This window comes from Desmodus rotundus, chromosome 2 (assembly GCF_022682495.2).
Source record: "Desmodus rotundus isolate HL8 chromosome 2, HLdesRot8A.1, whole genome shotgun sequence".
NCBI classification, from domain to species: Eukaryota; Metazoa; Chordata; class Mammalia; order Chiroptera; family Phyllostomidae; genus Desmodus; species Desmodus rotundus.
This window is the reverse complement of record NC_071388.1, coordinates 167,055,245-167,076,841: the sequence shown is the minus strand read 5'-3', so window position 1 is coordinate 167,076,841 and position 21,597 is coordinate 167,055,245. Positions and strand designations below refer to the sequence as shown.

At 37.9% G+C, this 21,597-nt stretch overlaps 1 long non-coding RNA gene across 1 annotated transcript in view; it reads right to left on the bottom strand.

Annotated features, from left to right (window-relative positions):
• The window catches only part of LOC123479815 (uncharacterized), a 43,233-nt gene extending 22,781 nt beyond the window's left edge, over nucleotides 1-20,452 (bottom strand). The window contains exon 1 of the long non-coding RNA XR_006655566.3: nucleotides 20,341-20,452. This is a non-coding gene — a long non-coding RNA (uncharacterized lncRNA). The remainder of the gene's footprint in view (nucleotides 1-20,340) is intronic.
• Between the last annotated feature and the right edge of the window lie 1,145 nt (nucleotides 20,453-21,597).

Below are 21,597 nucleotides of genomic sequence, written 5' to 3'. Positions count from 1 at the left end.
GACCTGATTTATTTTCCAATTATTTTTTAAAACTCCTAAGGTTTTCTGCAGTTCATTGCTTAGGCAGTTGAGGTTATGCAAGCCAGGAAAACACACAGAGGACTCTAAACGAGCCAGGTAGGTTCCGGCAGATACCATACTTCAAGAGCCCCAGGAAGGCCATGGGAGGTAAACAAAGGCCCTGGGAGGGGCAAAAAGCTGTTATACCTTAGGCTGGAGTCCAGGGAAGTCAGGTAAGGCCAAGTGCAGTTGGCACGGGCCATCGTTCTAGGTAACCAAAGCCCAGAGTCCAGGAAGTCAGAGCAAGTTGGAAAGAAAGTTCTGGAGAACAGGTGACATTTTGTTCTTCCTGCTATGTGTGGCCTTGACAGGTCCCTGACTGCTCATTGCTACCAGAAAGAAGTCAGAAGTCTGCCGGGGAAGTCTGCCTCTCGCTGGGGCAGAGGAACCAGGGTATTAGTGCACAGGGTTCTGCCATTTGAGATCACAAATTACTGACTTCCCTATTTCAGGCTGTGCTGTCAGCCTTGAAAGGAAGTTTCTGACTATGTGTACACGTCACACTCTTGATGTGCCATTTACAGCTAACAAGATTTAAATTTCTGGTGCATATAAATATGAGAGAATGGAAATAATAAAATGACAGGTGGCAGGTAAGTCCATCATTTCACAAGCTCTATAGTCTTGGGCAGGTTATGTAACCTCATTGGTTCTCATTGTTTCTTCACCTATAACAGAAGATTTAATGCCATACATTACAAAAGACTAGTCAAACGAAAACACTAATACCTGGGCCAGAGTCAGTATGTGATATAATTACTTATATTAATCCACTTACTCTTGTGTTAGTCAACAAAAATTACTAATGACCATATCATGGGCCATTCTGGATTCTGGGTTATGGAAAAAGGGTGATGAGCCAGTGAAATGTCCTTGTCTGCAGGGAGCTTGCAATCTTGCCCACCTCCTCTGTTTGCTTACATTTGCCAATTACCACTTTCTTCTGCAAGGAGTAATAAAATATTTGAGAGTATACTTAGCTAGTAAGGACACTCACAAATAGTTATCATGATAATTATCCATGGGGTTGATCACTTAAAATCTTAAAAGATCTTGTCTCATACAAACTCTGACAAATCGGATCACAGCAGATTAAATTCACTACTTCAAGTCATCCAAGACTATGAAACAGTATCGAACCTGAGTAGTTCACATACATGTATCTGTAATATCTGTTCAAACATCTGATTCATTTTACTAAGAATTATAATACTTCACTGTATTTTACATACCTCGATGGCTTCTTTTCCCTACCCTGAAGTCTTTGACTTGTTCACTCCCGAAATACAAACACCAGCTGAAATAGCACCTCTTAAAAATTAAAAGCCATGTTAACACACAAAAAAGTAATTTTTTATTCACATGCTTCATTTTGTTGATTACGTCTTTTCAAAATCATAATAGTGCAAAAGTAAATGTAGTTAGGGCTTCAGTATTTTTTGTTCAAAAGACTAAAGTTTGAGCTTCAGCTCTCAACTGCCAAAGATAGTTGGCAGCTTATGAGGGTAAAGGCTTATGTGGTCTTAAGAAAATTCCTTCCAAAGTGCATTAACAAGAACAAGGGCACTCAAGGGAAGAAGACGGGAAGCCACCAATCAGGGTGGAGGGACCTAGCTGAAGGAGGCATCCCGACAGCGTCCTGCTAGGCTTTGCTTAGCAGGAGATAATTCTCATTTGCCCACAGTGCAGAGCAGTGTATCAAGGGATGAGATGAAGTTGATCCTTCGATATATAAATGAGGCACACTTGACAGCCTTCCAGGCCTTTCTGAGAGAGGCTTTAATCTCATTACTTTAGAATGTATCGTTATTTGTTTGAAGTATATAGATATCCAGTCAATTAGTCATTGTAGTGTACCCGAAGACAAACGTGTCCTATTGCTCATCCTTTTAGATAGTTCATAAAGTTACACCTCTCCTTTAGATAAGATAATCGATATGTGCATATATGCTAATTTTTTTATATCTTTAAAACGTGTAAAGATATAAAAGGCGACAGTGCTTGGCATATGCACATGTATTTGTACACCCACAGAGTATGGCTCTTTGTCCAGGGCAAGAGGGGCTTCCATTCTGGACCTCATGCTTAGAGAATCCCTCTGCCCTTCTGTAACCCAAAGCAGGCCTGGCTGCTTGCCGCTACGAAAGCCAGTGCTCGAGAGGCAGGTGCTGATGTAAAGGAAAGTGGTTTATTTTCAGGAGGTGGCCACCTGAAAGATGGGGGACTCCTATCACAAAGCCTATATCTTCTCCTCTCAGTGGAGGCAGAGGTTTCTGTAAGAAAGGGGAGGGAAACAGAACAAAGGTCAAGGAAAGGGGTTGGAAAGTTCTCTACATGCAGACGAGCACAGTCATGCCGATAAGGCAAGTGATGGTCCCACGTGCACCATCCTGGTTTAGTCATCTGGCTTCACATCGCCTGGATTCACAGTTGAAGGTCAGCAAATCTCCCGAAACTGGGATGCCTGAAGGTAGAGTCTGTATTTTCTGAGCAGGTAGTTCCTAGGATTCTTATAGAAACACGCTGTTTATGTAAAGCAACATATTAGTCAGAGCCCACACTTACAGACATAATGTCAGAAGAATGGTGGAATGGGTTACAAGTTCCCGCTGTGACACTTCCTCTGACTACAGACCTGTGCCCAAGATAAAGAATCCAGGAACGGAAAGACTGTGCCCACTCAGACCCTGAGCCATGCCCCCTGTTAGGCCTTCTCTGGTTAACAGGAATCCCAGAATTCCCCATCCAAATGACCATGAGCCTGCTGCATCTTCTTCCCCAGGTCTGTTCCCAGGTGTGTAGTGTTTTATCTATATAGCCTGAGAGATGCCCAGGCCAGCAGGTATGTGCAGGGGTCTGTGAATAGATGTGGCCACAGGCATAGTCTTGAGACCTCTCTACGGTGGTGTGAAGCTGGGGAGGGGAAGAGATAAGGGTCTAGCTGTGGGATTTGGTGCAGTCTCTACTAGTATCTCCACTTTTTAAGCATGAATCTCCAAGTTATCAAGGGATTTTAAATTCGAACTTTGCCTGAAGTTATGCTTTTTATGGTGGGAGGCTAGAGGACACTTGCTTCATTTAAAGATATTTACCATGATTTGTAACTTGATTTACTTTAGATGAGCCTTTATTTATAATTTTTCAAGTCCCACAAATGTTAGGGAAGGGACTATATATACATATAGAGTTAACTTCCCTAATTTTTCTGGTATATAAATTTTCAAGAGGTTGGTGAAAAATCTTTAAATTTTATAAGGTATGCTTCAGACTGTGATTTCATACTGAGTCCACATTACTCGGGATTGCTTTCCCTAACGTGTCTCAGCAAAACATCAGACAACCTGGTTAAACAAAGCCTTATTCCCACACAGCTCCACCTTCCTCCCTTGGCAAAGATTTAATCTGGTAACACCCTTTAAAGACCATTATTCCAGGTGCATTTAAAAGAAATAGCCATTACAATTCAATACAATGGTGTTGTTTTTTCAAGTTTAATTTTATTTCTGACTACAGGGGAGGTAAAGCCAAAGAAAAAATATCCCTAAAAGAATAACATATTTTAAACTTTTCTATCCACTCATCCTCTCCTATTTATTTTTAACCAAGGCCATACAAATTAATCAAACAAACAAATAAAACCTAAGAAACTAAAAGAGAAACACAGTCGAACACCATGGGATCATTCTAATATTAATCTCCTGAATACTTGCAAGCCCCAATAACAACACATTAGTAAATACTTACTGAGAATCCTTTACAGCCCTAGGTCATGCTCCTTTCCTAGGTGATGGCAGTCAAGGTGAGACATGATAGTAAGAAGGCAGGAAAATTCCTTGGCAAGTAGAATAGGGACACTGAAACAGGTGCCTGAACACAGCAGCCAAGCAATTTTACAGTCAGGTATAGATGGTTACCAGGGTGGAAGGCCCCGAGTGAGTGCCTGGTAGATCTGGGAAAACAAGGACCTCACCTCCAGGGTAGCCTCTTCTCCCCTGACCTTTCCTCCCTGGTGATAACATCTAGGAGATAATATCTAGGCCTCAGTTGTGTTCTCAGCTCCAGAAAAGCAGCAAAACCAGGGAGGGGACACCAGAACCAACTGCAGTGAATAAAGAGCCCCCTGCCCTGTCACTGACCAATCAGTGGAGAGGATGGCCCTGGAAGAGCACACCTAGAAGACTGATGTTTCATTCTACTGAACCCCTTCGCTGGGAACGCCCCTGAGATTCCAGCCTCTGAGAGAGATAAAAGCCTCAAGACAAAGGACCCACCCAGCTGGAGCTCTCCCTCTGGGGAGCAGTCCTAGCCATTCCTTTTCCTTCTCCTCCCTCCCTCCACTTTTTTTTCTTTACAGGCTCAAGTCTCCTAAACTCTAAGGCAATGGGCAGCTGGCAGACTTATTCTCTGAACCTGTCCTTAAGGCCTCCTTTTCTCTGACTTCCCAGTGAGCTAAGGCATCCCAGCCTAGGCCCTCCGTTGCTACGTCTATGCTAAGCCCTTCCTTGTTTCACTTTCTCCAGCTTTAACAAACGTATCCTCACAGTCACCTGGAACAGGTTGTGAAATCTTTCCTACACATAGTCAAGAACCCACACTTTACAGCTGACCCTAGGGAGACCAGCTCAGGGCCAGGCCCCTGTCTGTTAACAAAGGGATGTATGTACAAGACTGTGAAAATAAGACAAAAGAAATGCTAGGTAAGAGAAAAGAGTTTTAATGTAAGTTCAGGGGCAGGGAGGATTATTTTAATTTAGGCAGTGGATAGGAATTAAATACATTTGGAGAAAAGGCAAGAGGGCATTCCATAATTGTATTTTAAATTAGTTTAGGACCTTCTGGAATATTCCAGGTTTAAATATTGAAGGTATTAAAGCACCTTGCATTCACACACTGGTATGCAGGCCACTTAAGATTTGCCAGCTGCCTAAGGTAATCTGAAATACAGATCACTAGTGAAAAGAAATAGACAAAGGTTGGGCATTGATTTTCAGGGCATTATTCCTGACAAGTGGTGATTTTTTAAGAAAAGTAATAGCCATAAAATGCATTGAAAATTTTATCTTCTCCTTGGATATTGATATTCAGTGGGAACACAGTATATAAGAAACATGATTTTCTAACGTTAACTCTAGTGAGTCATTGAATTACCACAGCCATATATGGCATAAATGATGAACTGGCCCAACGATATACACCTGGTGATTCACAGCCAGTGACGCTCAAGGTAGGCTGCTCAGAGCCATCCAGATTCCTCGGCGTCCAGCATCTTGGAATGAAGTCAGCTGGGCGGCGTTCGCTACATTGTCTTGTCTGGATACAAACGTAGGTGTCATAAATTCCTGAGGCCTGACTAACTATATTAATTACTCAAACAATTGCGAAGTCTGTGGTGAGAGTTCTGAACCACAAATATGGTCCGCAAATTATGATATGAATGTACCTATCACCATAGGCACATTCAACTGAATTTGTTGAATTAGATTGAGGTTGCAACACCAGGAATAGTGCTTCAGCAAGAGTGCAAAATGTAAGAACATTTCTTAATATTAGTTTTAAATATACCTATTTTTTTTCTCCTCCTACCTAAGAAAGTAATATATCTCATTTTGGATAGTTAAAAATATATATAGAAAGGTACAGAATTAGATTAATGTTACCATTAGCTTATTATGCCGTGATAACTACTTTTTATGTATTTTTTAAAAATGTATTTTGATACACGGTATTTCCATCCAGATTTTATACCAACAAAAGACATGTGTACTTGGAATTAGCTAACTTTTGAAAATTTACCCAAATAGTTATGTATTGCTATAAAAATTTTACCAGTTATTATTCTCTTTTTCACTTAACACTATATTTTTAATATTTTCCTGTTCAATATTATTGTTTTGAATATATTCATTATATTATTGAATATGTTGTATACAATATATTCAGTATATTGTATATATTCAATAATATTCAATGTATATATTATTGAATATATTATATACATAATATATTGTATACATTCAATAATATATTAGCTATTATAGAAAATATCATTTGATATGCAGATTTCTTTATATAGGTTACCATAAATTTTAAAAGTCATTTAAATTTTTATTAAAGTGTAATATGCAAATATTATAATTCTAATTTTGAAACATTTTTTAAACTAAATCTATTTGGGTATTGTACAATGTATAACCTATTATGGCAAAATATTTTTAGAAAATAAATTGTGGTGAAATTGGGATGTGTAAAGAAATTATGCTGTTTGCCTTAGAAACACAGAGGGAAAGGGAAAATTTGAGCTGAGTCAAGCACATTCCACCTCAGGTCATTGCACTTGCTATTCCCAGTGCACAGAACACTTTGCCTTGAGATACCTGCATAGATAGTTCCCTGAAACCTCCACCTAAATGTCACCTTACTCAGAGCTCTCTGACCATCCTTTACCAACCAGCAACACATTTCTGCATCACTCCTGTCCTCTTACTCTGCTTTAATTTTCTTCCTAACCTGTTACCAACATCTCACATATTGTACATCTATTTGTGTAATTATTTTTGCTTGTTCTCTCTAGAATGCATTCCTGGAGAACAAGAACTATGTCTTCTTCATTACTGTATTCCCAGCATTATATCCATGGCATATAATATGTACTCAGATTTTTTCTTGAGGAAATAAATGGAAGAACTGTAAGGTCTTTGTAAGTCAATATTAATTACTTGTAACAGTTGTCACCCATTTATCCTTAAATATAGTCAATGGTATATTTGCTTTGGAGAAGAGAAACACATCTCAACATCTGAGATATTCAGCAGAACAAAGTGCAGAAAATATTCAGAAGCATGAAGAGATGCAGAGCATACACAAATGTACAGAACCAAATACTGATACCCGAAGCCTTTCGGAGCTGAATTTGCTTACTAAGACTTTCAGTGATAGTCCACAGACCAGGCTCATAGCGAAGTTTAAAAACACACACAACTGCAACAAATGGCGCTGGATACCTGGATAACCATCCACATGAAAAAGAATGAAGTTAGATGTCAACCTCACACCACACACAAAAATTAATCCAAAATGGATCCTAGACCTAAAATTAAAAGCTAAATTTATTAAACTCTTGAAAGAAGATATAGGAGTAAACCTTTGTGACCTTGGGTTAGGCAATGTTCCTTGCATATGACTCCTGACAAATAAGCAACAAAAGAAAAAAAACAGACAAATTAGACTTCCTCAAAATTAAAAATACTGTGCTTCAAAAGAAACCAATGAAAAAAATGAAGAGACAAAGCACAGAAAAGGAGAAAATACTTGCAAATTATGTATCTAACAACTTCTTCCAGAATATATAAGGAACACAGGATAGACAAAATTCCAGAGCTCAGAGACACACACAGCTGATCATTCTCCTTCTAAAAGACATAATGGCAGGTTGGCCTACATCCTCACATGGTTCCTAAGAAGAGTTCACAGCAGTGAGAACATTTAACCCTCCTGGAACAGAACTTCTGTCATCTGGGAAAGTCACTAGAGTGAATCATTAGTCACACAAAGTCTCCCATGAAGAAATCAAGACTGGAAGGAGGGGTGGGGACAGCTCTTCTTTCTTTTAGACTCTATAGTCACAGCAGGGACATATTCACAGATGACCATCTGATTACCCCATGAAGGGCTAAGGAGAGAGTGTTCAAGGATCTGGACCAACTAACATCCACTATCCAAAGCACTAGTCTTCTAGAGAATTACTGTACTGGACCAATCCATAGGCAAGGTCCAGAACAGGCTAATCTACGGAGCCAGAAAATAGATTGTTTGGTACCTAGCGTTAGGTTGGGGTCGTGGGCTGAGAATGGGGAAAGACTGTCGATGTGTACAGAATGATGAGAACGTTCAAAAATTAGCAGTGACGGTTGCACGACTCTGAGTTTATATGACAAATTACTCAACTGTATGCTTTAAATGGGTACATTTTACATCATGCCAATTACATCTGAATAAAGTTCTTTAAAAAGCTATATGGGTGATTCAAGCGAGTAAGCACAGCTGGACAGCAAAACACCAGCATTGGCACACTGGGGTGGTGCTACAGAACAGGGTTACGCAGGAGCAGCACAAAACCCTCTCCTGAAGGGTTCAAAGTATACAAAGGAAGTAGAATTCTTCCTTTCAGGGCCAGTTCATAGGTAGTAGAGCAAGAGCCTGGGGTTGAAGAGGTGTTCCTGCTCAAGCTTTCTCCTCAGCTTGTTGCCTCAGGGTCTTAAATGACTTTTATCGGTCATTCTGTGGACTAAGTCACAAAGGACCCTGTTAAAATAGAAACACTGTATGTGGAAATGCATAGTACATTAACTTATTAACACCCGTAAAAGTAAGTTTAAGAACTTACTTAGCCAGGTATTTCAGTAAAGCCCTAAAGGAATGAAATGTTAATTAAAATTAAAGGGAAGAGAGAAAGATTTTGGTACCTGGCATACGGCCCGAAGCACTGATTTGAGTAGCAAAATCTGAGAAACATAAACACGAAATATGGCATGGCTCTGAGGACTAATTTTATAATATATCATAATCGGCCCACCTTGCCTTATCTTTCTTGCCATGAAATCTCTGGCCATTTCAGCTAGGTTTATATCACTTTGCTCTTTTGTTCTTTAAGCTTTGGTAGGCAACCGGTAAATCTGGGATTATAAATCATAATCCTTGGCAGTGCAAAGCCACTGAAGTGTTTGTATGAAGTGGAGTCTCATGATCTGGTGTTTTAGAAATATCATTGTGGAGAATAGATTCGTGTGAACAGGAATGGATGGAGGGAGATTGTGTAAGGACCAACAGCTCAGCAAAATGGTATGAAAAGGACTCCAAAATGAAACCATGTGCAGAAAGGGATCTGTTCTGAACTTTCCTTATCTGACTAAAGCAGGACTTTATGAGAGTTAGGGAGGTGACTGGCCTTGGGCACAGGGACATTCCAAAAAATTGTTGAAACAAGCCTCTTCACAACCTTCCATCTTTTAAAGCCCTAAACTCACCCACCCCCTTCATTAAGCTGGTATAAAAACCATACTTGTAGCTGTTCAGGGAGTTACTTCTTATGGGGTGCTCCCACATGCATGTGAAAATAGACTTTTCCACTGTTGATCCATTGTCAATTACTTTGCAATTCCCAGGGCACTCAGACCTAAATCAGTGGAGAATAAGTTTTTCCTCCTGGCAGTAAGTTGGGAGGCTGTTACACTAACCCTGGTGAAAAGACAGCGCTGGTTTGGACTAGGTTAGCTGCAGAGAGAAGGAAGATGTATCAAGTAAAATCAACAGGACTTGGGATTTGTATATGGTCAGCAGGGATTAGAGAACATGGGACTGAATCTCAGGTTTCTTTCCTGGGTCCTTCAAAACCTAATACTCTGCTGGCTGAATGGCCTATAAAATGTAGAGCGAGATACAAAACTTCTGTGTAGGGGGCGGGGGGGGGGGGCAGGGACGTAGGGTGTGGGCCGATAACTCCAAAGCAAGCAACCTAACTCTTGGAAAAAATTGCTTTACTTAGCAAAAACATCTCGGTGAGCCATCTTTGATTCTGCTTTTGAAGCTTGTCTAGAATGAACTATTAACTGGACAAAGAAAATATTGCCTGCATAATAAAGTGAGAACAATGTTTGGTCCAGCCAGAGATGGACGGATCAAGTGTTCCAAGACTGGGGAAAACAGTGGGGCATAACAGGAGGCAGGGAAGATGACCAAGCAAGACATCAGGAGCTAGGTCCTGAGCAAAGAGCTGGCTAGTGGCAAGCACTGCCAATGAACCAGATGTCAGATGTTTGGTTTACCATTATTTGCCATGCTGTGTGGTAACATAATGTCCGCGTATTCCAAGATATACATCCAAATCTTTAACCCAACTGCTTGGTGGGAATCTGTTTTAGGGAAATAAATAAAAACACATGTGTTCCAAATTTGGGTCCATGCAGAATGGATAAAAGAGGATAGCTATAAGAGGAAGGATGTGAGAGATAATTCAGCAGCAGTAGGAACTGTGAACAAAGAGTAAAGCGGGGAGAACAAACCACCTGACATTCGCTACATCTACTGGGACGTGGGTGGAAGATGGGGGTTGGCAGCCAGGAAACAAGAAAATTATTTTCCATGCTCTCCATGAGAGCCAGGGTAGGGACCACAGCAGGGCATTTCCAGTCAGCTATTGTAGGGCAAGGCAATTAATGCTGAGCAAACTGGATGGCTAGGGCCATCAGGCAATTGATGCATGGGTAAACACCTAAATGAGAATATTTTAAAAGATCTTTTCAGAAATCTAACTTCTGAATTTCCCCATTCTTGATTTCTATGCAAAAATGAAAAGTACTTCTCTATTTGTGAATGTAGGTTATCTTAGACAAACACCTAATGTTCAGAGTATTAAAATAGTTATTATCTGCATTATGTATGAGATATCCCTATTAGGTGGAGTGTTGGAACACAGGATGATAATATTGTCTGGAATAGAAAATAATATTGTACAATTTTTAGTCTTATGGCTCTTCTTAATGCTTCAGCAAGGTATATATTTCTCTTGATTAAGCCTACTGAACTAATGAAAATGTCTAAATTCTAGTACAAAACTTGTGACTTCGTACCTGGACTATTTACTAAGCCAGTTTTTAAGGAAAATATATTGGTATGTCTTATCTAAATTTTTAAAGTTTGTTTTCTTATTGGTGAATTACTTCCCCAAATACACGTCCTAGGAGCAGAGCAGTTAGGAAGATAAATGATGTACCTGGAAATTATCCTCATGGGCTAATCTTATAAAAATTATGTCCTTCCTTTGTAACTTTCACAGACATTATTGTATTTGCTAAGTCACTGGCTCTGTGGTTACCGCGAGCAACTCTAATGAAAAATTAGATCGTTTTCTCCTCCCGTGGAGATAAATGTGACCTGTAACATTCTCTTAAATGTCAAATAAGATTTAATAGAATTTACGATGGAAACAAACTGGAAAATGAGAGTTTTTTCTAAGTTGAAAGCTGCAGATGCTTGGTTTAGAATGTCCTCGGAATTTGTATATTCTACCACCAAAAGTGTAAACCTAATTACATTAAGTTGGTCCAAGGCTGCGGATAAATTTTTTAACTTTGCATAAATCATGTTCTTATAAGTTCTGTGGAAATTTTAAAATTAAATTTACCTTTTCAGTAGTGGTAGAAAAACACAAACACAAGCACTGCCACTGTCACCAGCTCCTCCGGCAACTGTTACCTGTCGTCCGTGCACAGTTACCTGCATGGTCAGGGATGCCGCTGAGCCAGGCCAAACCTACAACAGCCTGGCCTTCTGAGCAGGTGACAACTGAAATGAAACATTTTTATCTTTGAAAAATGTAACTTGTCACCAAGGCTGGTTCTAAATCCTCTAATAGAAAAGATATGCTCTTAGATCTTTTACAGGAAACAAAGTCTACTTTGGCACTTGGCTAAAAATTTAGTAGGCTTTCCACATACAACTTTTAAGTAAAACTCACTATCTCTAAGATTTTCACTGGCAGAAATTTTTTGCAATAGTTTTACAAAATGGGAAGTGGACAAATGTTTCTGTTTTTAGACATCAAAATTCAGGAAATGAAACACAACTAGATTTTTTTCATATTAGCTCTTTTTCCCAGTCTGTTAATTGCACTGTCCAACCAAAATTGAATATTTTATTATCAGACCTCTCCAGTAGTTTTCTCACATCACAGTTCTCTCTGGAATTTGAGAAAACATCAAGAAGAGCAGTAAGAGATTTATCATAGAATATTCTCTTTTCTCCACCCTCAAAGCCATAGATAAGGAGTTGGAGTCTCAGAGAAAAGATTGTATGTGTATACATGGAATGAAATCATTAAAAGTACATCTTTAGCAATATTTTCTCCCTGGAGTGTGAGTATTTTGAACTTTCGGGGGGATTTCAACAAAGAAGTGTTAGAAAGAAATAGTGGACATTTGCACACAGAATAAGCATACTTATCACAAAAAAAATGAAAAGTTGTATTTTATTAATTAGAAGGAAAATGCCAATACTGACATTAACTTCAGTTAGCTGTTATTTCCTGAGAAACTAACACATGATATGTTATTCAACATTTTATTCTAAAATAGAAGAGCTTTCAAGTCCTGAAACTGGTCAAAAATGGAAAAAATAAGATTATAGCTTAGGTTCTCTCTCCCTTTCAGCTTCAAATACATAAGCTTTGTGTGAAACGTTACCCAAATAATTAACATATCTAATACTGTTTCAAGTCACCAACTTCAGTCATTTGTAGCATTTGTGGGAGTGGGAGGAATGGGACAAAATTCCTGACGTGTTTGCCTCCCACATAGACCTTTATCTTTCCTTCAGGATAAGGTCACAGTTGTCCTGTATGGTAGATTGGGTTGTAGACTGTTGGAGCTAAAAGTGACTCTTGCAGTTATCTGGACTCATTCTCTTGTTTTATACAGAAGAGGAAACTGAGGCCCAGGGCATTAAATGACATTTCTGAGGTCACAAAGCTAAAAAAAATAATGGGATAGGAGCTAGACAATACAGAGCAGGGGAGAGTTTTCTATTTTCATTGTGTTTTATTAGTTCAAATATGTTGACCCTATAAGAGATGAAATCAGGTAAGCCAATTAAAAGTACTTGTACTTGATGTTTCTCAATATAATAAGGATAGAAAACCTACTACATAAGACTGAAAAGAGAAGTGACCCACAGAACAAGTGAGACACAACATAACATGCTTTGGTTTTTAAGCCTATGGGCCAAAATCACACTTATGATCTTGGTAACCAACCAGAAAGAACCTTGTTCCTGGAATGCTTGTAGAAACCTGAATTAGTCATAAGCTTCTTAGGAAAGAATTCATCCTTTGTTTGATATTGATTCTTGATCAGAAAAGCAAGCCAGCCTCATTTTGTTATGGGCCTAGTCATACTGCAGTTGCTGGTATAACAATTCCTTGGAAACTTTTGACTAAAGAGCCATCTATTTTGAATGACTTTAGCATGAGTTATATTATCTCATGAGATCTCCACCTGTTCTTTCCCTATTGGCACCAACACAACAAACTTCACAGGCTTGTTTCAGAGAATGAGAATATTCAGCAATGATATTCTAATTGTAAACTTACTCAACTGGGGAAATAACCATAGAAAGTATTCCGCAGTATTGCCAGAATCATCATCCTAAATGGTTTGAATGAGGAAGACTCAAATGCCAGTATCCAGCACAAAACAATTCCAATAAAGCCATGGCTTTGAACCAAATATTTGGGCTATTTGATAACAAGTGATAAGCCTGGCTTCTGGTTTTCCTCAGTCCCCAACCCTCCTCACACCCACACATGTAAATCTGTCAGTGTGTGTAGCTGCAGGATAAAAATTCCTTTCTAATCTGCTTTCACAGGTAAGAGACTGACCAAAAGCTCCATTTGTTTCTTAATTAACGTTTTTCTTTTAGTTAAAAGATAAGAAAGAAACACTGTAATTCTAAAGTCTCTAGGAACAACTTTAGATAGATATTGTATTAAAATATAACATTCAAAATAATATCTGGCATCTTCTTGGCATTCCAGAGGCATACTTGAAATAAGTTATGCCAAAAGGAGTCAAAAATGGTAAAGGAAATTACAGAAGTGTTTGACTATCATCCAACAGATTCTAACAGAGGAAAATTTCCATCTACTCCACAAGCATCTTAAGGCTTCGTACCAAAAAATGCTAAAGATTTTAACTGGCTGGCAAAATACATAACAGGTGGCAAAATACACAGCAGGTGGCAAAATATTTTGCACTTGGTAGCTGAATCTTTTCTTTTTATTTACATATTTGATCATTTTTAAATCCTCACTTGAGGATATGTTTTTATTGATTTTAGAGAGAGGAAGGGGGAAGAGGAGGTGGGTAGAGGGAGAGGGTGTGGGAGAGAAAAAGGGGGAGGGTGGAGATATTCATTGGTTACCTTCCATACTCACTCCAGGCAGATCAGGGATCAAACCCATGACCTAGGTATGTGTTCTGACCAGGGATCGCACCTGCAACCTTTTGGTGTACAGGATAATGCTTCAACTAGCTGAGCCACCTGGCCAGGGCCATACTTGACCATTTTATAAGCAAATATAGTAATCAGAAAACAAACAAAAAAATCAGGAATAATTTCTATAAAATAGAATTCATTCTGTATGAAAACAGCAAGGTTCTCCAATCTTTCATAGCAAATAGAAAGTCCTCAAAGCCTGATGTTTGATTCTCTGGTCTCCCCTGTGCCTCCCTGCTGCACTGAAATACTGTGAACCACCCTTCACATTTATTCGTATGAATCAACATGAAATTTGATGACACTTTTCCTTCCTCATTTCAGATATGACTCATTGCTCTTGGTTTAATCCCCCAAGGACCAGAAGCTCTACTTTAAAGTAAGGAAACAAAAGAAGCACCTTTCACTGGAGCTGGTTTACTCAGACAACTCTAATAGTTATTATTCTTTAACTTCTTAAGTACACATTATAAAGCTGAGAGCTTGAAGTGTCCTCTCTTCAGCCTTCCCGGGGGAAACCAGTGTAGAAAAGCTGAGAGGGTAACCTGACTGATAAATCTTAGACTTGAAGTTTATCAGCAGTGCTATTTAACCACCCATTATCTCTGGGATGCTATTCGATTTTAGTTTGGGGAGCATTTTATTTCATTTTCAAGATTTTGGATCATCTTCCCTCCAGACCCCTCTGACTTGGCATACAAAAAAGTAACAGATCTGAGCTATTCTTGAAAAGCCTTTTGAATTTAAAGCTTGACCCATTTTCTGCTGTGTGATAAACCACTACCCCACCTCTCAATCTCTCTCAGAAAGTTCTTCAGAGACCAATTCACTGCAGAAATCTTAAATCCTCTAGAAAAGCCTGTGGTCTTTCAAACGATATTCAAATTAGAAGGGAAAAAAAGAATATGGCACTCTAAGTAAAATTCTACTTACCCTTTACTTGCAAGGAGGAAAAAGGAAATAAAAGCTGAGGCTCCTTTATTTTTCTAAATCCTAGAAACATCTAGTCCTAAGAGAACTGTTTCTTGGTTTAGAAGATGAGGAGAGTTGAGGTTAAACAATGATCCTTTTTCCATTTCTTAAAAAAAAAAAAAAGAAAGAAAAAAGCCAGCAGAGGCAAATGCTCTGTTGGACAAATTGTTTTAGCAGATGTTCATTATCCTAGGAGAAAACTGCTTCTACTTTGCAGCTTAACACTTGTAAATTTAGAAACTTTAATATTTTTAACATGAAATGCTCCATGTGGCATGGGTGAGATGTAAATATTATAACCCTTTATGTGAGCAAATGGTTGCATCTCACTGTGAAGGCCACATAACGCTGACGTTGTTGTTATATTGTGATATGGCGATGCAAGAATTGTTGCCCATCCGAGCTTCATGAGCTTCTGTTTTTATTTTATTTTTTAAATTTTTTCAATCATGTACAATGGCACCCTGGAAGAATATAAATAATTATAGTAACGTTTATAGAGCACTTTTGATGTACCAGGCACTCATAATTATCATACGAGGTACATGCTATACGTTTGCCTGTTTTAAAATGTGTACACCGAGTCTCACAAAGGTGAAGTAATTTACCTAAAGAACAGAACCAAGAAGCGGTGGCGCTGGCATTTGAATACAAAAGGTTTGGCTCTAGGATGGGGTGGTCAAATGTAAAGGGCCGAGGAGAAATACCTTGTGCTTTACAAGCCATAAAGTCTGTGTTGCAGCTACTCAACTCTGTCTTTGCAGAAGAAAAACAGCCTAAGACAACACGTAAATGAGCCAGCATGGTTTGTTCCAAAATGGACACTGAACTTTGAATTTTATATTATTTTCATATCACAAAGTCATCTTTTGATTTTTTCCAACATTTTAGCAATGTAAAACAACTCCTACCCTATGAATTATACAAAACCACGTGGTACGCCGGATTTGGCACCCCTGCTCAAAGCTCCTAATGACTATATTATTTTTCTAGTAGTGTCTTTTTAAAAAGTACGTTTATTGATTTCAGAGAGAGAGGAAGGGAGAAAGATCGAGAGAAACATTCATGTGAGAGAGAAACATCGATTGGTCCCCTCCCATATGAGCCCCATCCAGGGATCAAACCCACAGCCTAGGTGTGTGCCCTGATAGTGCATATATATTAGGTTAAATCACATGAAATTGGCCAATATGGAACTGTTCAACCTATAAAAGTAGCAATTCCATCGGTTTTGACATAATATTTATAAATGTCTGTTGCCTTAGGAGGTAACACTCATGTTATAAGAGCTATTAAAGTATAGGCTACTGACAAGGGGGAAATTATATAAATAATTCAAGCATCAGAGGTGTGACACACTAGACGATCTTTCAGCTTCCTTTAGAATTTTTCTGTGAAGGGAATTATGATAGTTGAGGGCTGAAGTTATAAAGAAATTGAAACATCGCATTACTTCATAATTTCTCTGTGGCCGGTACTATACTACATTACCGCATTTACTTTCCGTCAGGGCACTGCGGATAAGCGTTTTTACCCTGGTTGAAGCAATGTAGATTCCTGGAGACTAAGTATAACTTGCCTGTATTCAGAGTACTAATAGATGACAAAGCCTAGAGTTGAAAAAGAAAAGACTTGTCTTTATTTTGCTCAGACAACAAAGACAGTTTCATTGTAATCTGTCAATACCACTAAGACTTTTAAGATAAATTTAATTTATCTTCAAATTCATTACTAGAAAATCAGTTCTAAGCCATAGTATTAGAATTTCCTTCATTTTCAGTAAACTCCAGAAAATATACTCACATAATTTTTAAACATCTTATATAGCCACAATTATATTGTCTCTTTGGAATTTTTTTATACCAGAAACACTCTAGTTGGTAAGATCTTAATGTAATTTTAAATTAAAGAGAAATGTGGGAATTATAGCTTCTGGTAAATGTAATCTTAATAAATTAAATGATTACTTAAAACTGATAGATTTACAAAGCCTGAAATTTTAGAGCACAAACTCTTTTTTTTTTTTTTTTTACATTTTAACATATTAGTAGAACATTTAACTCCTGCGTGTACTAAGAAACCAATTCTACACATACTGAGAAAATAAGCATTAGGGAAGGAAAGAAACTACAAAGTAATATCAAAAGAAAAATCAAATCAGAATATTAAAATTATGATACTTTGCTTCATTTGTGCCTCTTATTACCTAACTTTTGAGGACTAAATTATAAAAGAGTTAAGGCATTCTAAGTGCTCATCAGCAAATGAGTGGATCAAAAAACTATGGTGTATTTACACAATGGAATTCTATGCAGCAGAGAGAAAGAAGGAGCTTATACCCTTTGCAACAGCATGGATGGAACTGGAAAGCATTATGCTAAGTGAAATAAGCCAGACGGTGAGGGACAAATACCATATGATCTCACCTTTAACTGGAACATAATCAACAGAAGAAAAAAGTAAACGAAATACAACCAGAGACATTGAAGTTAAGAACAATCTAACAATAGCCAGGGGGGAGTGGGGAGGGGACAATGAGGAGAAGGGATTACAGGAACTACTATAAAGGACACATGGACAAAATCAAGGGGGAGGGTGTAGGGGGGGTTCGGTTGGGGTGGGATGGAGGGATGAGGAGAAAAGGCATACGACTGTAATTGAATAACAATAAAAATTTAAAAAAACAAAAACAAAAATAAATTATGTTAACATATACCTCACTATTCAACAGTCTACTCCTGAAATAAACACCACTCAATTATTAAAAAAAAAAAAAGAGAGTTAAGACATTTTAAAGAATTCACCAGAGACACAGATATCCAATGGAGAAAAAGAATTACTCAGAGTTACAGTTAAACTGGAAAGTTTCTTTCCTTCTTTTTTTCATTTCTTTTCCCTTTCTTTTCTTTCCTTTTCCTGTTTTTCTTGGCACAGTAAGTAAGATAAATTTCAGGCACAACTGGCCTTCTTCCTCTTACAATTTCCCATCTTTACCTTTATGTCTTTTTTCCTCTAAATGACAGATCAACTTTTTATACTATTACTTCATTTTAATTCATCGAATATTATATTTCCCTTCATTCAAAATTTACTTCAAAGTCAGTCTTCTCTAGAATGCACACTGAGCAAGCGAAGACTAGAGACATCTGCCAGAAAGTGAAGTTTAGAAATTAATGAAAAGGTTTTGGCATTCCCCAACAAACAGGGTTTATATGAAAAAACAAAGTTTGCAACTATTTATAATGCACCATATTCTGTTGTTTTATTTTGTTTTGAGCATATATAATAGACCAGGATGGAAAATGGTCCAAGGAAAAGGGGACTTGGGATTTTCTGCTTTCCACTGGAAGGCAATCATTACAAAAGTAGGGTTTTTGTCTTGTTCACTGCTAGATTTCCAACATAAAACAGTTTCTGGAACATGGTAGGTTTGGCCTAAATATCTACAGAATAAATAAATGATGATTGAAGAGTGACTTTGGACATGAAATCAGGAGCGCAACAGTTAAACAGATAATACTATTGTCTTGCCTTAATGAGTCCTTCTTTAGCCACAAGTAAAAGCAATGAGGGAAATAGTCTATGAGTCATTCAGACAAACCACTATTTAGTAATATGGACATGACATGAGCTTAAAGATAATGAGGTTTCTCAGCCTCAGCATTATTGACACTTGGAATGTGATACTCCTTTGTTGTGGGAGTGTCCTGTGTATTGCAGGATGTTTAGCAGCATCCCTGTTCTCTACCTACTAGATGCCAGGAGTACCTAACCTCCTCCATTGTAGCAACCGAAAAATATATCAGATGTTCTCAAATTGAGAACATTAAAAAAGAGAGAATAGTCCTGACCACCTGGCTCAATTGATTAAGCATCATACCACGAAGTGAAAGGTTGCCAGTTCGATTCCCCATCAGAACACATGCCTGGGTTGCAGGTTGGGTCCCCAGTTGGGATATGTAACCGAATGATGTTTCTCTCTCACATCAGTGGTTCTCTCCCTTTCTTTTTCCTTCCCCTCCCATGTCTCCAAAAAAGTAAATAAATAAAATGTACACTAGGCATGTGGTTTAAAAAAAAAAAAGGAGAGAGACCACATTTTCAGGTTTTAGAAATACTTGTAAGTAAATAAGGGGCAGCAGAGTTTACTACCTCAAAATGTGCCTGGGGGATATTGATTATTTCAAAGAAAGGAAAGACTCAGAAAGAATCTTTGATCTTCCCTCTGTTCCAGGAAGGGAGTTAGCATCAGAGATGACTATTGTTTAAGTGCCCTTAAAAGTCTATCATTTCACAGTATTTCAGTCACTGTGATCTGCAATCCATGCAATTCAGTCTCTTAATGAAGGTTGGACAAAAATGTTATAGACCGATTTCCATCCCAACCTAGATGGGCATCATTTTTCCTGCATGATATTTAATCTTCAGAGAAGCAAATCAGTATTTTAACAAACAGCTAATATTTGTTTAATTAAAAATGCCACACATAAAATCAAGATATTTGGGGTCACTATTAAGTATTTCCTTTATAATTAACATCACAAAGAAGAAATGGTGTGCTAGATATGGGAAGAAGTCTGCCTCTAAAATACTGTTTCAGTCTGACTTATGCTCCACTCCACCCATCCAACACATTCACCTGCCACCTTGCTCTAATCGTTGCAAAACTTACTAAGCAAATATTTTATCAGCATAGATATTTCCAGCACCATAGTACCAATAATATCAAAAGTATATTTTCAGGGCAAAGGACACTTTTGGAAAAGGTAAAGAAAGGGATATAAACTAGAAGAGAATTGTTTAATTACACCTTACCTGAAAACAAATACACAGTTCCAACAAAAATGGTAATAAGTCACACCAGGTGTACATAGCTACACACTATGCATTTATTTAAACAGGCTGCTTCAATTTTATTACTATGTAAATAGAAAATACAGTGAAATTAATTTGTGATACCTGATGATACTGTGATTATTTCAGTTAATTAAAAAATGTACAGAAATTCAAGAAAGGAGACTGCAGTTTGACAAGTTAAAAATAAATGGATGGATTACATGTCATATTCAACTATTACTTCATAGACATCATTCCACATAATACTTTGCTTACCGGAATATTGGTTCACTGTGGAAAACCCAAATCATATCATCAGGTAAAGGCATGCAACAGTAATTTCTTTCCAGCTTCCACTAGGATTCATATTAGACAAGTCATATGTACATTCATGTTTCTTCAAACTCTGAACAAATGGAAACTTACCTAATGAGACAACAGATATTTGACCTGACTTGCATCCATTTTGATGATCTTCTTTGTAAAGGAAATATATATTCCTAGGAAACCCAGAGTCGTGGAAGAGAGCAAATAAAACATGACTTTGAAAGAAAGTACCAATAACAGCACTCGGCTAGGTTCCTCTGCAAATTTGAAAACACGTGTTGACAACATACAGTCTCTGCAAACTGAGTGATGTTGTTAGTGTAAACTCATGGGGTTGCAGTGTTCAACCTGAGCCTAAGAGAGTAGGAACTACTAAGAGTGGAAGGATGATTTGACCCAACAGACTCAACCCTTAAAGTCATTTTCAAGCACTTGTACCCAGAAGAAGCACTACACTGGTGAGCCTGGGAGCAACCAACTTTAAATCAAGAAATGCTATTATGCTTCCTCAGGAAGAAAGGTGACTTTTTTTGTGTGTATGACACCTATTAGTAAGCTCCGAGGACAGAGTACGAGGACGCTGTACGATAAGAATATGAGAACTCTGATTTTATCTGCATCTTTAAGACAAAATCATGAAGAAAATAGCCAATAAAAGTATATGTAGTTTTTTAAAGAGAGACAAGTAACATAGTTATTCATTAGATTAATAATTTTCCTTAAAAAGTTAACAAATATAAAGCTCATTTCTTGGTTGGAACTATTCAAACAAGATTTGAAATCTTTTCTCCAAATAGAAGTAATATTTGCTTCCACCGCAAACATTTTAATATTTCAACCCTAAACACACTCATAACTTCTTGATTTATGAGTATTTACTCCTCTGAAGTCAAGAAGAAACAATCTCGAGAGCCAGTTTCACAGATGTCTATTATTGTCTCTATTTTTTCTTAGAACCTGCAGCTGGAAAAAAATCAATTTAGAAAAATTCTACATAAAACTATCCCAGTAAATCAACATTTTAGACCCACTCATTCACTCAACATAAAAGCATTTCAGTGATTTAGGAAAAGTTAAGCATGAGGAAGGAGGCAGCACTTTCAAATCCAGATCGTACCTGGTGAATGGAAAAGGAACAACACTCCTGAAAAGCGTTCTTGATTTGTACTCCCTCCTCAGGGGACCGCTCAGCCACAGCAGCCTGTATTACGCCCTCAGAAAAACATCAGGAAGCTTGATCCGCGCACATAATGGCCTGCATAATGTAAGAAAGTGCCTGTTTCTTGGCAACAAGAAAACAATCCTTTTCAATTAATTCACAGCAATTGGCCCACATTTGTCGTTAAACACAGAGTG